The following is a 13,699-nucleotide window of genomic DNA, read 5'->3' on the forward strand; positions in this document are numbered from 1 at the left end:
TAAAGTGTAGGACACAGCAGAGTGTAGGACACAGCAGAGTGTAGGACACAGTAAAGTGTAGGACACAGCAGAGTGCAGGACACAGTAGAGTGCAGGACACAGCAGAGTGTAGGAAACAGTAAAGTGTAGGACACAGTAGAGTGTAGGACACAGCAGAGTGCAGGACACAGCAGAGTGTAGGACACAGCAGAGTGTAGGACACAGCAGAGTGCAGGACACAGTAGAGTGTAGGACACAGCAGAGTGCAGGACACAGTAAAGTGTAGGACACAGTAGAGTGTAGGACACAGCAGAGTGCAGGACACAGTAGAGTGTAGGACACAGTAGAGTGCAGGACACAGTAGAGTGTAGGACACAGCAGAGTGTAGGACACAGTAAAGTGTAGGACACAGCAGAGTGTAGGACACAGTAGAGTGTAGGGCATTTTTTCTGTAATCGCTGTGTTCAGGGCTATGCTCAGATCTGTGTTCATGACTGTGTTCAGGGTGTGTTCAGGATGTGTTTGTGACAGTGCTCATGGCTGTGTTCAGGGCGTGTTCAGGGTGTGTTCAGGGCTGTGCTCATGGCTGTGTTCAGGGCGTGTTCAGGATGTGTTCAGGGCTGTGCTCTTGGCTGTGTTCAGGGCGTGTTCAGGATGTGTTCAGGGCTGTGCTCATGGCTGTGTTCAGGGCGTGTTCAGGATGTGTTCAGGGCTGTGCTCTTGGCTGTGTTCAGGGCGTGTTCAGGGTGTGTTCAGGATGTGTTCTAGGCTGTGCTCTTGGCTGTGTTCAGGATGTGTTCAGGGCTGTGCTCTTGGCTGTGTTCAGGGTGTGTTCAGGGCTGTGCTCATGGCTGTGTTCAGGGCGTGTTCAGGATGTGTTCAGGGCTGTGCTCTTGGCTGTGTTCAGGGCGTGTTCAGGATGTGTTCAGGGCTGTGCTCTTGGCTGTGTTCAGGGTGTGTTCAGGGCTGTGCTCATGGCTGTGTTCAGGGCGTGTTCAGGGCTGTGCTCATGGCTGTGTTCAGGGCGTGTTCAGGATGTGTTCAGGGCTGTGCTCTTGGCTGTGTTCAGGGCGTGTTCAGGATGTGTTCAGGGCTGTGCTCATGGCTGTGTTCAGGACGTGTTCAGGGCTGTGCTCATGGCTGTGCTCATGGCTGTGTTCAGGGCGTGTTCAGGATGTGTTCAGGGCTGTGCTCATGGCTGTGTTCAGGGTGTGTTCAGGGCTGATCCATGCTGATACCTCTCACAGCCGTGGCACGCCACATCACCACAGCAACTTCCACTCTCACCTTCCTCCTCCTCTTCCTCTGATTGTGCGGCGGGTCTGAATGTCTGGCTCCGCCCACCCCTCCTGCTGTAGCCTTGAGTGCATTAGAGAGAGCTGGAGCCCTCACGCTGCGGCCAAACATTACCAACACCAGCCGGCGAAGCAGGGGCAGACAAAACCGAGACGTTTGATTTGCTCACATGTTCGAGACTACTTACATCAGTAGCTGAGAAATTGGTGGGGGTGGTGTGTTAAATCTGTAACCATGGTGACTGGCGGACATCATAACAACCCATTTTGCGAGTGAAATTGGAGCACGTCTGGAGGAGGGTGAGAGCAGCGCCTGAGGCCCGTGGTTGTGCCGGTACCAGCGTGGGGCGGCCCCGGCCGCCGAACTACGGGACACATCTACAGAGACGGAAGCAGCCAGCTCCTCCGAGTGTGTGCCGCGTGCCGTGTACCATGGGGATGCTCTGTGCAATCGCTGTTCTCCCTCAGTGAGTGAGGGTACCTGAGCTAATGCAGATATCTGCATTCCTCAGCTCTATTAGGATCAAAATTAAATGTCACACAGACCCACAAACGCAACAATAACGCCATAGAGACACAGAGTGAGGGACAAGAAATCTCCAACACAATAATGGGACTCAGTCTCATCTGCTTCTGGTAAAGAACGCGGAGAAGTGTTTAAAAATGTGGTCTTTAACGTGTAATACACACTTTAATGCGTAATACACACTTTAATGTGTAATAGTTTTTGTGCTATATAACACTACATTAGTTTTGTGGCACACTGCAACTTTCACAGTATTATTAAATTTTTTAAATTCCATCCATTACTTTACTGCAAAAGTAACATTATTGTCTGCAGTTACTTATGTAACTTGTGATATTTGCCAGAGAGCTGGAGATGCATTGAAGGTCCCCATCTGAGAGTGCGGAGCTGTGTGTGTGCGGAGCTAAAAAGCCTTTTGCTTCAGTTCACCACTTACTGGCATGCAGTCTCCTAAATGAAATTTCCAAGGAATATCATATTTGAGAAAGTCCCTTACATGCCATCATTTCGGACACAACTTGGCTGCAGGTCAGTGATGGAGGCGACGTTCTACTGTGTATGACTCCACTCACACACTCTCTCACATACACACTCACACACACACTCTTCTCTGTGGCGCTTTGTAGCTCCCTTATTGTTTTAATGCAGTGTTTTATTTCATTTAAAGCAGCATTAGTCATTAGTTCACATTTCCTGTAATGGAGGAAATATCCACTAAGGTTTCATGGTTAGAGGCGTGTTCTCCTCTGTGAATCAAGGCCCCTTGGCACAGCGGAGCTGCTGCTCTCACCTCTGGGTGTGTCGCTGCCATCACCAGCACCAAAGCTAAACAGACACAATGTTTCTAGTTAACGACACAATGTTTCTAGTTAACGACACAATGTTTCTAGTTAACAGGCACAATGTTTCTAGTTAACGACACAATGTTTCTAGTTAACAGACACAATGTTTCTAGTTAACGACACAATGTTTCTAGTTAACAGGCACAATGTTTCTAGTTAACAGACACAATGTTTCTAGTTAACAGGCACAATGTTTCTAGTTAACAGACACAATGTTTCTAGTTAACAGACACAATGTTTCTAGTTAACGACACAATGTTTCTAGTTAACAGGCACAATGTTTCTAGTTAACAGACACAATGTTTCTAGTTAACGACACAATGTTTCTAGTTAACAGACACAATGTTTCTAGTTAACGACACAATGTTTCTAGTTAACGACACAATGTTCTAGTTAACGACACAATGTTTCTAGTTAACAGGCACAATGTTTCTAGTTAACGACACAATGTTTCTAGTTAACAGACACAATGTTTCTAGTTAACGACACAATGTTTCTAGTTAATAGACAGACACAATGTTTCTAGTTAACGACACAATGTTTCTAGTTAATAGACAGACACAATGTTTCTAGTTAACGACACAATGTTTCTAGTTAATAGACACAATGTTTCTAGTTAACGACACAATGTTTCTAGTTAACAGACACAATGTTTCTAGTTAACGACACAATGTTTCTAGTTAACGACACAATGTTCTAGTTAACAGGCACAATGTTCTAGTTAACGACACAATGTTTCTAGTTAACAGGCACAATGTTCTAGTTAATGACACAATGTTTCTAGTTAACAGGCACAATGTTCTAGTTAACGACACAATGTTTCTAGTTAACGACACAATGTTTCTATTTAACAGACACAATGTTTCTAGTTAACGACACAATGTTTCTAGTTAATAGACAGACACAATGTTTCTAGTTAACGACACAATGTTTCTAGTTAATAGACAGACACAATGTTTCTAGTTAACGACACAATGTTTCTAGTTAATAGACACAATGTTTCTAGTTAACGAGACAATGTTTCTAGTTAACAGACACAATGTTTCTAGTTAACGACACAATGTTTCTAGTTAACGACACAATGTTCTAGTTAACAGGCACAATGTTCTAGTTAACGACACAATGTTTCTAGTTAACAGGCACAATGTTCTAGTTAACGACACAATGTTTCTAGTTAACAGGCACAATGTTTCTAGTTAACGACACAATGTTCTAGTTAACAGGCACAATGTTCTAGTTAATGACACAATGTTTCTAGTTAACAGACACAATGTTTCTAGTTAACAGACACAATGTTTCTAGTTAATGACACAATGTTTCTAGTTAACAGGCACAATGTTTCTAGTTAACAGACACAATGTTTCTAGTTAACACACACAATGTTTCTAGTTAACGACACAATGTTTCTAGTTAACAGACACAATGTTTCTAGTTAACGACACAATGTTTCTAGTTAACGACACAATGTTTCTAGTTAACAGACACAATGTTTCTAGTTAAAAGGCACAATGTTTCTAGTTAACAGACACAATGTTTCTAGTTAACGACACAATGTTTCTAGTTAACGACACAATGTTTCTAGTGAAGGGCACAATGTTTCTAGTTAATGACACAATGTTTCTAGTTAACGACACAATGTTCTAGTTAACGACATAATGTTTCTAGTTAACAGGCACAATGTTCTAGTTAACGACACAATGTTTCTAGTTAACAGTCACAATGTTTCTAGTTAACAGACACAATGTTTCTAGTTAACAGACACAATGTTTCTAGTTAACGACACAATGTTTCTAGTTAACGACACAATGTTTCTAGTGAAGGGCACAATGTTTCTAGTTAAGGGCACAATGTTTCTAGGTAACAGACACAATGTTTCTAGTGAAGGGCACAATATTTCTAATGAAGGGCACAATGTTTCTAGTTAACAGGCACAATGTTTCTAGTGAAGGGTACAATGTTTCTGATGAAGGGCACAAAGTTTCTAGTTCATGGGCACAATGGCATATTGGCCGGGGGTCTGTCTGAAGCTCTTGGTCCTGACGAGTCCGTTGGGTGTTCAGCCTGGTGTCCAGCCTGGCTGTCCTTTATTAGGGTCCCGCTGTGTCTCAGCCTTCTGTTGCCAACGTCCACCTGCACAGCATCCGCGAGAGCCAGATTAATAATTTAAATTGTCACAGGAAGGGAGAAATATTCGTCTTTTCCCAGAGAGGCTGGTGGTTAATATTACAGGGAAAAGGACTCCAGCATGCTTTAGTTTCTATTGTTGGAGAAAAAGAGCTTTACATAATCCATCCTTGAGAAAATGAGCACACTGCACGCGTGTGCTGGTTAGTCACGTGTGTGCTGGTTAGTCACACGTGTGTGCAGGCTGGTAATTCTGGTGTTATTTATTCTTGTCTGGGCTAAATCATCACACTCCATCAGAAAGAGAGAGGGAGAGAGAGAGAGGGAGAGAGAGGGAGAGAAGGGAGAGAAAGAGAGAGAGAGAGAGAGAGAGAGAGAGAGAGAGAGAGAAAGGGAGAGAGAGTATCCAGAGTATCTCAGAGACTCCCAGCACCCCAGATATTATTCAGCTGATGATAGCGTGAGACGTGAGAGTTGAGGTGTGAGACGTGCAACGTTTTCCCACTGCACTTCCACCGATCTTCTCATGCTCATCAGCGAGAACCCAACACTGTCAGACTCAGAGTCTGCTCATGCAATCTCAAAATATTCCTAATTAATTAATTGACTAGTTAATTCATTCTGATCTGTGATTAAGTGAAGGTGTGCAATCAGTAGGCAGAGATAAAGGACTGTTGGCTGCAGTCACATAGTTACAAAACCACCTGTGTTGCTGGCAGCTCCCAGCTGCCACAGTAGGGGGTGAGGGGCGATTGGTAACGTCCAGTAACACACACGTCTCTCTGCCGCTGTCTGAGGATACGCACTGAGGATACACAGTCTGGCCCTTTGAATGTGATTGAGACAGATACACCATCCTTCTGAGCCTCAGGTGTTTATTATCAAAACATTTAGTGAAACCATAAATAAATAAATACAAACACAATATAAGTGTTCATTATGAAATGAAATGAAATGTGTCTGTCGATTTAAACTTAAAAGGTTTGTAATAAGTCATCTCAAATCATCACTAAAACATCTGCTATATATCATAATAGCTATCAACTCTGAAAGAGACTCTAGACAGCTTATGTTAATCATTTTTAGAGCAAGGCCGATAAAAATACAAGCTTATGAGAATATAAACAATATTAAATATGATATGAGTGAAGAACAATTAGAAATGACAAGTACTTAAAATAAAGTGGAAATAAAGTGAACTTACAGCTGTTGTTTTCTGAAACGATTCTGAAACGATTTCACAAATTATCACTGAATGCAGAATTCAAACAGGACTTCACGTTAACAACATGTTAACAAGATGGCTTTCTGGGTAACTCCACTCTAGGTACACAGAATAGAAACGTAACATAGATACACAGAAACAAGGCAGTAAAGTGTTGATGCCCTTTTTACATGTGTGTGTGTATCTGTCCCCATCTGTGTGCAATCATAATAGTAATATCCTAATAAATTCCTCTCTGAGCCCTAACAACGTCTGGTGTTTGCTACCCAAACACATGTAAGTGGGTGTATGTGCGTGTGTGTGTGTGTGCCAGTGTGTGTGTGTGTGTGTGTGTGTGCGTGCGTGCGTGCGTGTGTGTGTAAGTGTGAGTGTGGGTGTGACTGTGAGTGAGTGTGTGTGTATGAGTGTGTGTGTGTGTGTAATCTGCATGTATTCCTGTGCCTTATTCGCTGACAGTCCAATTTCATGGTGTGTCGCTCATTTTCACAAGATGCAGCCTCCTTATTGAACAATTCAGGTTTGATTTGCGATGAAAGGAAGCTAAATGCCCCCCATGGCTCCACCCCCCACGGTTCCACCCCGCCCCCCCCAGCTCAACCCCACCCCTCTCTACTGCTCCGCCCCTCTCCACACCCCACCCCTCTCTACTGCTCCGCCCCTCTCCACACCCCACCCCTCTCTACTGCCCCGCCCCTCTCCACACCCCACCCCTCTCTACTGCTCCGCCCCTCTCCACACCCCACCCCTCTGTTACTCCAGTCAGGAGGACGTTATGCTTCGTTAGACTGTTCTATTTGTTTGTTTGTTTGTTTTTTCAGAATAGGCTCATCTTAAACTTCCTTTGAAGAGCAATCAAAACAAACCACTAAGTCATCCATCATCTGTATTTTCCCTCCGAAAAATGTCAAAATGTGTAAACAATCTGTGGAAAATTTGTTTACAGACGCATATGCAGTCAGCGAAGCGGTAAATGTGAGGGTCTTCTTCTGCTGTTATTTCAGCGGTGACCATGTCACCCTCTCCATGTATCACACACTACCCAGAACCTTCCTCAGCGTTCACACACTCACATACACACACACACACACACACACACACTCACACACACACACTCACACACACACACACACACACACTCACACTCACACACACACGCACACTCACACACACACACACACACACTCACACACACACACACACTCACACACACTCTGTGCTTGTGCCAGACTCATGTCAGCAGTGGAACAAATTGAAGCAATCAGCCGTTGTCATTGGTGACGTGAAGCCAGGCTTTGGAAATTAACCACCATTAGCATAATGACCTGATGAGAGAGAGCCCCCTTACACACACAGCCCTCATCTCACAACATTCCAGAGGGCTGTGTTTACAGCTGCCTAACAGTGACTCCTCGCCACGGCATTTCTCTTAGTGAGGACAGAACCGGCAGCTTTGCCTTTCAAACGCAAATACATGTTTAGAATAGGAGGTCAGAGAGAGAGAGAGAGAGAGAGAGAGAGAGAGAGGGAGGGAGAGAGAGGGAGAGAGGGAAAGACCTCTATGCACCTCTATGCACCTTTATACTCCTCTATGCACCTCTATGCACCTCTATACACCTCTATACACCTCTATACTCCTCTATGCACCTCTATACACCTCTATACTCCTCTATGCACCTCTATACTCCTCTATACTCCTCTATGCACCTCTATACACCTCTATACTCCTCTATACTCCTCTATGCACCTCTATACACCTCTATACTCCTCTATGCACCTCTATACACCTCTATACACCTCTATATGCTGTGTTTTTCTAACTCATGGATTGGCTTGTGGTGGATGGTTGAAGATTTCTAATGTGTTCATTTCTTTGATGTGTCCTGATTGGCTCTTCGATTGCCTCCGTGTCAAAGGTCTCAGTCTGATGTGTGAGGGCTGCTACAGGCAGGCTCCAGGCTCTCTGTGATTACTGACTGCATTCTTTAGATGTGCATTGACTTATCTGGGGCTTGGCAATGTTCCTCCGGGGAGATCAGCTCTGGGTCTGCTCCAGCCCTGTCTGCTCCCAGCAGAATGGCTTCACCCAGCAGACAGACAGGTCTCACCCAGCAGATAGAGTTGCCAGGGAACCTTTTTAAAAGGTTGTTCATTCCTGTGCTTTGCAGTACAGAATGCATCACCAGGACTCAGCCAATACTGGGACTCTTTCCAGATTATGTAAACTGTATGGCTAAGACATGTATTCATCTATAGAGGGCAAGAGATGTTTCAGAATTACCTTGTAAACGTGTCTTACTTCTCAAATGTGTCTAAATTAAATATCTGTCATATGTTAACCGCGCCATGAGAGGTATTCGCACACAGTTTAAAATGAGGCATGTTGCAGGATCACATCTCCAGGGTGGGCAGTACCCAGTAGGTAAACACTATAGAGTAATAGTATAGCAAAACTACACTGAGAGAAAGTTAAAAAAGACAAGATGGTCGATACACATTTCAAAACACTATGCAGGCTCTTTTTCTCAAGTATAGACACAGTAATCTTTGTTTCTAGTGCTCTACAGATCTAAGTGTCCTAAAATAACACAGACTATCTTCCTCCATCTTGGGTGAGTAGAGAGAAAGCTTTCTCAGTGTTGATTGGTTAGCAGTGGATAAGTAGAGAGGCTTCCATGATGTTGATTGGTTAGCCGTGGATGACATATGGAACTCATCTGAGCTGCTTTTGTAAAGCATTGAACAATTAATTACACTGATTGGCTACTCTGTTACCTCACCTGATTGGCCACCTCCCCTCATTGCATCATGGATGACAGCCCACCACTTGAAGCTCAACCCCAGTAAAACTGAGCTTCTGTTCATCCCAGGTACTCCCAACCCTTACCATGACCTCACAGTTTCCTTTGAGAACTCCCTGGTATCACCATCCAAAGCTGCCTGTGGCCTGGGCGTAACTTTGGACAACCAGTTATCATTCTCAACTCATGTTTCTAATCTAACCTGGTCTTGCAGATTCCTCCTTTGTAACATATGAAGGATTTGACCCTTTCTTTCGCAGGAAGCTACCCAGGTGCTTGTGCAGTCTCTTGTGATCTCAAAGCTAGACTACTGCAACTCGCTACTTGCTGGTCTTCCTCTAAGAGCCATCAAACCTCTACAACTTGTTCAGAATGCAGCAGCATGACTGCTCCTCAATCTTCTGAAATTCCCACGTTACTCCACTGCTGCGCTCCCTTCATTGGCTCCCTGTAGCTGCACGCATCAGATTTAAAACCTTGATGCCTGTCTACAAAGCCAAAAATGGACCCGCCCCTTCATACATGAGGTCAATGGTCAAAGCCCGATCTGTACCTCGAGTATTTCGAACCTCAAGTACGACTCAGCTTGAAATACCTTGCTTCAGGTCTCATGGATGACAAGCATGGAGACTATTTTCTGTCCTGGCTCTAAGATGGTGGAACAAACTCCCACTTGCTGTCTGGACAGCAGAGTCCCTTGCAGTCTTCAAACGCAGACTGAAGACCTGTCTATGTGTGGAATATTTAAAGTACAACTGACACTGCTCCCATATTGACTGACTAATTTAGTACTTATTGTATGGAATTATTTATGTTGTTTAACAAACTCTAGCACTTATTGTTTATAGCACTTATCATTGTTTAAGATAGACCTTATGTATTTTGCACTTCTTGGTATCAGCATTTATCCCTGTATTCTACAGTATTCTAGTTCCTTGGTATGTTTAATTCTAACCTACTGTACTGTACTTGGATATATTCTATGAGTAAATGACAGAGCACTTTTGTAAGTCGCTCTGGATAAGAGCATCTGCTAAATGCCGTAAATGTAAATGTAAAATGTAAATGTCACCACACCTGAGTCCTAAATAAAGGCAAAATGGTTAATTTACAGGCATACAGATTAAGTAGCTGTGCACTAAACCTAAATCTTTGTTAAGGCCCAGTTTTGTGGACGGAGAGTCAATGCAGAAACAACATTAGACTCGACGCATGCTGGCACGCCTGGTCACGGCAGAAATGGTCACTGATCCAGTGCAGGGTGGCATAGTTACAAAAAGAGGTTGGGTTAGACAGATCACATGATCAACAGATGTGAGTAGGTGTGCCATCACATTAGCCAATCAGATTACCCCCACTCGTTCCCTTTAAAAAGCGAGTGAGTGCACTCTGCGGTGGCAATATCTCAGTGGTGAAGGTACTTGATTTATAATCAGCTGGTTCAAGTCCCACTGTTGGGCCTCTAAGCAAGACCCTTAACCCTCAGTTGCTTGAGTTGTACTCAATCATAATTGTAAGTCACTTTGGATAAAAGTGTCAGCTAAATGTAATGATAGCACCAACAAAAATTAATAGAAATAGCCATATGTCAGGGAGTACAGAGTTGCCAATGTATATAGAAATAGCTTTGTTTTATAATGATAAGCATTATTAATAACAACATGAAAATATCATCAACAATGCCAACAATAATTCTGAAAATATATATTAATATTGCTGTTCACTGTGATGAGAATAACATTTAAATATTTCTGCAATTGTAATTTGACTAATTATTAAAATTATTTCAATTATATCATTTTCATTATGTAATGACAGACCAACAGTCTCTGTGCTAAGAGAAGCACAGTTTAAGACAAAACGGGATTTGAAATGCCACGCCCCCTGTTCTGGTGGATTTGAAATGTCACGCCCCCTGTTCTGGTGGATTTTAAATGCCACGCCCCCTGTTCTAGTGGATTTGAAATGCTCTTGAACAGGGTCAATGGAGGAAGATGTTTCACTCAGAGCAGGAGTGGGATTAACCAGAGATCCACCCACATCTCCAGGGTGATAGCTAACAACCTGCATGCAGTTCTTGTTTATGAGAGGCTGCCAGAGAGAACACTGCTCCCCAAAACAATTCTCATCAAAATACCAAAACACTGTTTCCCAAAACACTCCTTCTCAAAAAAACAAAACACAGAGACAGAGACAGGGACAGAAAATATTTCCTTTTCTGAATTGAGAAGGGAGGCTTATGACCGTCACCCACATGTCCATTGAGTGTGAGGACACAACAGTGGGAGACATCCTGGATAAGACACTCCAACAGATGTTTCCCTCTGTGTGTGACAGGAGACAACATTCAGTGTGATGTTGATGAAGCTCTGTGGACAAATGAAATGGACAGGATGGACAGACCAGGCCCACGGTGGACGTCTGACACTGATGTGCATATGTTGTTTTATATTACACAGTAAATAGTTATTCTGGGTTCCTGATACAGTAAATCATTCACTCATTAACAGTTTACTGGAAATTTACTGATGTCTGTTGTGAGAGAACACCAAACATTTCTTTAAGGGCCTTGAAATATTTGTGGTTGCAGAAACAGATGAAACCCAAACACACAGTCTCAGTGGTTAAGGTACCTGACTAGTATTCAGAAGGTTGCTGGTTCAAGTCCCACCATTCCACTGTTTCCACTGTTGGGCCCCTGAGCAAGACCCTTAACCCTCAGTTACTCAAGTTGTGTTCAGTCAGAATTGTAATGCTTTGGATAAAAGTGTCAGATAAATTCTGTAAATGTATTTATCAGAATTACAAGCTGTTTGGGTTTGAAAGTTCACTGTAAACTGAGTGACAGAGCAGTCTTGTAGCTTATGTTATAGTTGTAAAAAACTGTAACTAGTAAATAAATGTAAGTGTTAACATACCCTCAAGAGTATACTAGTAACTAAATGTGTTTCACTAGTAACTAAATGTAGGAGTTAAAATACCCGCACCAGTACATTAGTAACTAAGTGTTTCACTGGTAAGGTTAGGGTTAGGTTTTGGAAATTGGAGTTAGAGATAGGGTTAGGTTTTGGAAATTAGGGTTAGGGTTAGGTTATAATGACATATGGTTCTTGTTTTTCAGCACATTAAATTTTTTTCGTGCTTGCCATCAAAATTGCTGTGGCCAGCAAGGCTAACCGAGGCTAACCGAGGCTAACTGAGACTAACTGAGGCTAACTGAGGCTAACTGAGACTAACTGAGGCTAAGTGAGACTAACCGAGGCTAACGGAGGTTAACCAAGGCTAACCGAGGCTAACCGAGGCTAACTGAGACTAACTGAGGCTAACTGAGACTAACTGAGGCTAACTGAGGCTAAGTGAGACTAACGGAGGCTAACTGAGACTAACTGAGGCTAACTGAGGCTAACTGAGACTAACTGACGCTAACTGAGACTAACCGAGGCTAACGGAGGTTAACCAAGGCTAATCGAGGCTAACTGAGACTAACCGAGGCTAACGGAGGTTAACCAAGGCTAATCGAGGCTAACTGAGACTAACTGAGGCTAACTGACGCTAACTGAGACTAACTGAGGCTAACTGAGACTAACCGAGGCTAACCGAGGCTAACTGAGACTAACTGAGGCTAACTGAGGCTAAGTGAGACTAACGGAGGCTAACTGAGACTAACTGAGGCTAACTGAGGCTAACTGAGACTAACTGAGGCTAACTGAGGCTAAGTGAGAGTAACTGACGCTAACTGAGACTAACTGAGGCTAACTGAGACTAACTGAGGCTAACCGAGGCTAAATGAGGGCTCCTGGAGCTGATATATAGCAGGGTTATGTTAGGGTTAAGGTTGTGTTAGTGTTAGGGTTATGGTTATGTTAGGGTTAGGGTTGCGTTAGGGTTAGGGCTATGTTAGGGTTAGGGTTGTGTTAGGGTTAGGGTTAGGGTTAGGGCTATGTTAGGGTTATGTTTAGGGTTAGGGTTGTGTTAGCGTTAGGGTTAGGCCTATATTAGGGTTATGGTGTGTGTGTGTCTGCTTCTGAGCTCTGACGTTACCACAGATAACCAGATACCAGACAGGCAGCTCACTGCTCCACACTGCCCACCACAGAGGCCTTCATTCATCAGTGAATAATTTATTGGAACCAAGAATTAATTTGATAGCTGTAATGCAGCTCTGTCTAGGGTTGGTTCATGACTAAAGCCCTGTGCTGGTGAGAAGGGGTCTAAACACGATGACCCGGATATGGTTAGATGATGAATGAATGAATGAATGAATGAATGAATGAAACACAACCGCTTTAATTACTGAGTGTGGAATGACACCCACTCTGCATGGCTGACTAATAGCAGAGTCCACATGTGACATGTTGTGTGACTGAGTGTGAGTGCATTACAGATGATGACCCAACAGGAAGTTCCTGCAGACTAAACACAGTGGACACATCCCACACGAGAATACTGAAGGAGGGGAGGTGAGAGGAGAGAGGGGGGTAGGAGGGGAGATAAAAGGAGCTTGTGAGGGAGGAATGCAAAGGGCCCTCTGCTGGGCAAGGCAGGAAGCAAGTTTATTTCTGCTTCATTATTTCTGTATTGGTTGGTACGAGAGAATCTGAATGTTCAGTTTGTTCCAGGTTTTGTTGATTTTTTCTGTGAGAATTTAGAAAATGATTTAAAATGTTTGTGCCATAGTCCCCTCATGTAAGTGATGGGCGGAGTCACAGTCATGTGTCATGGGGAACACGTGTATGCCAAGGCAACAATGGAAAAGTGGGTGGAGTCACACTTGTGTGGCAGAGTAACACTGGAAAAGTGGGCGGAGTTACACCTGTGTGGCAGAGTAATTTTAGAAAAGTGGGTGGAGTCACACTTGTGTGGCAAGGTAAGATTGGTGAAGTGGGTGCAGTCACGCTCATGTGAGGGGG

At 43.6% G+C, this 13,699-nt stretch overlaps 1 long non-coding RNA gene across 1 annotated transcript; it reads right to left on the reverse strand.

Annotated features, from left to right (window-relative positions):
* Nucleotides 1-4,243: 4,243 nt before the first annotated feature.
* On the reverse strand, nt 4,244-6,089 carry LOC145658678 (uncharacterized). The gene is made up of 3 exons (XR_014124389.1): nt 5,971-6,089; nt 5,471-5,592; nt 4,244-4,772 (listed from the first exon to the last, which is right to left on the reverse strand). It is a non-coding gene; the product is annotated as an uncharacterized LOC145658678 (long non-coding RNA).
* Between the last annotated feature and the right edge of the window lie 7,610 nt (nt 6,090-13,699).

The sequence above is a fragment of the Electrophorus electricus genome, chromosome 7 (assembly GCF_041902795.1).
Source record: "Electrophorus electricus isolate QZ-2024a chromosome 7, ASM4190279v1, whole genome shotgun sequence".
Classification (NCBI taxonomy): domain Eukaryota; kingdom Metazoa; phylum Chordata; class Actinopteri; order Gymnotiformes; family Gymnotidae; genus Electrophorus; species Electrophorus electricus.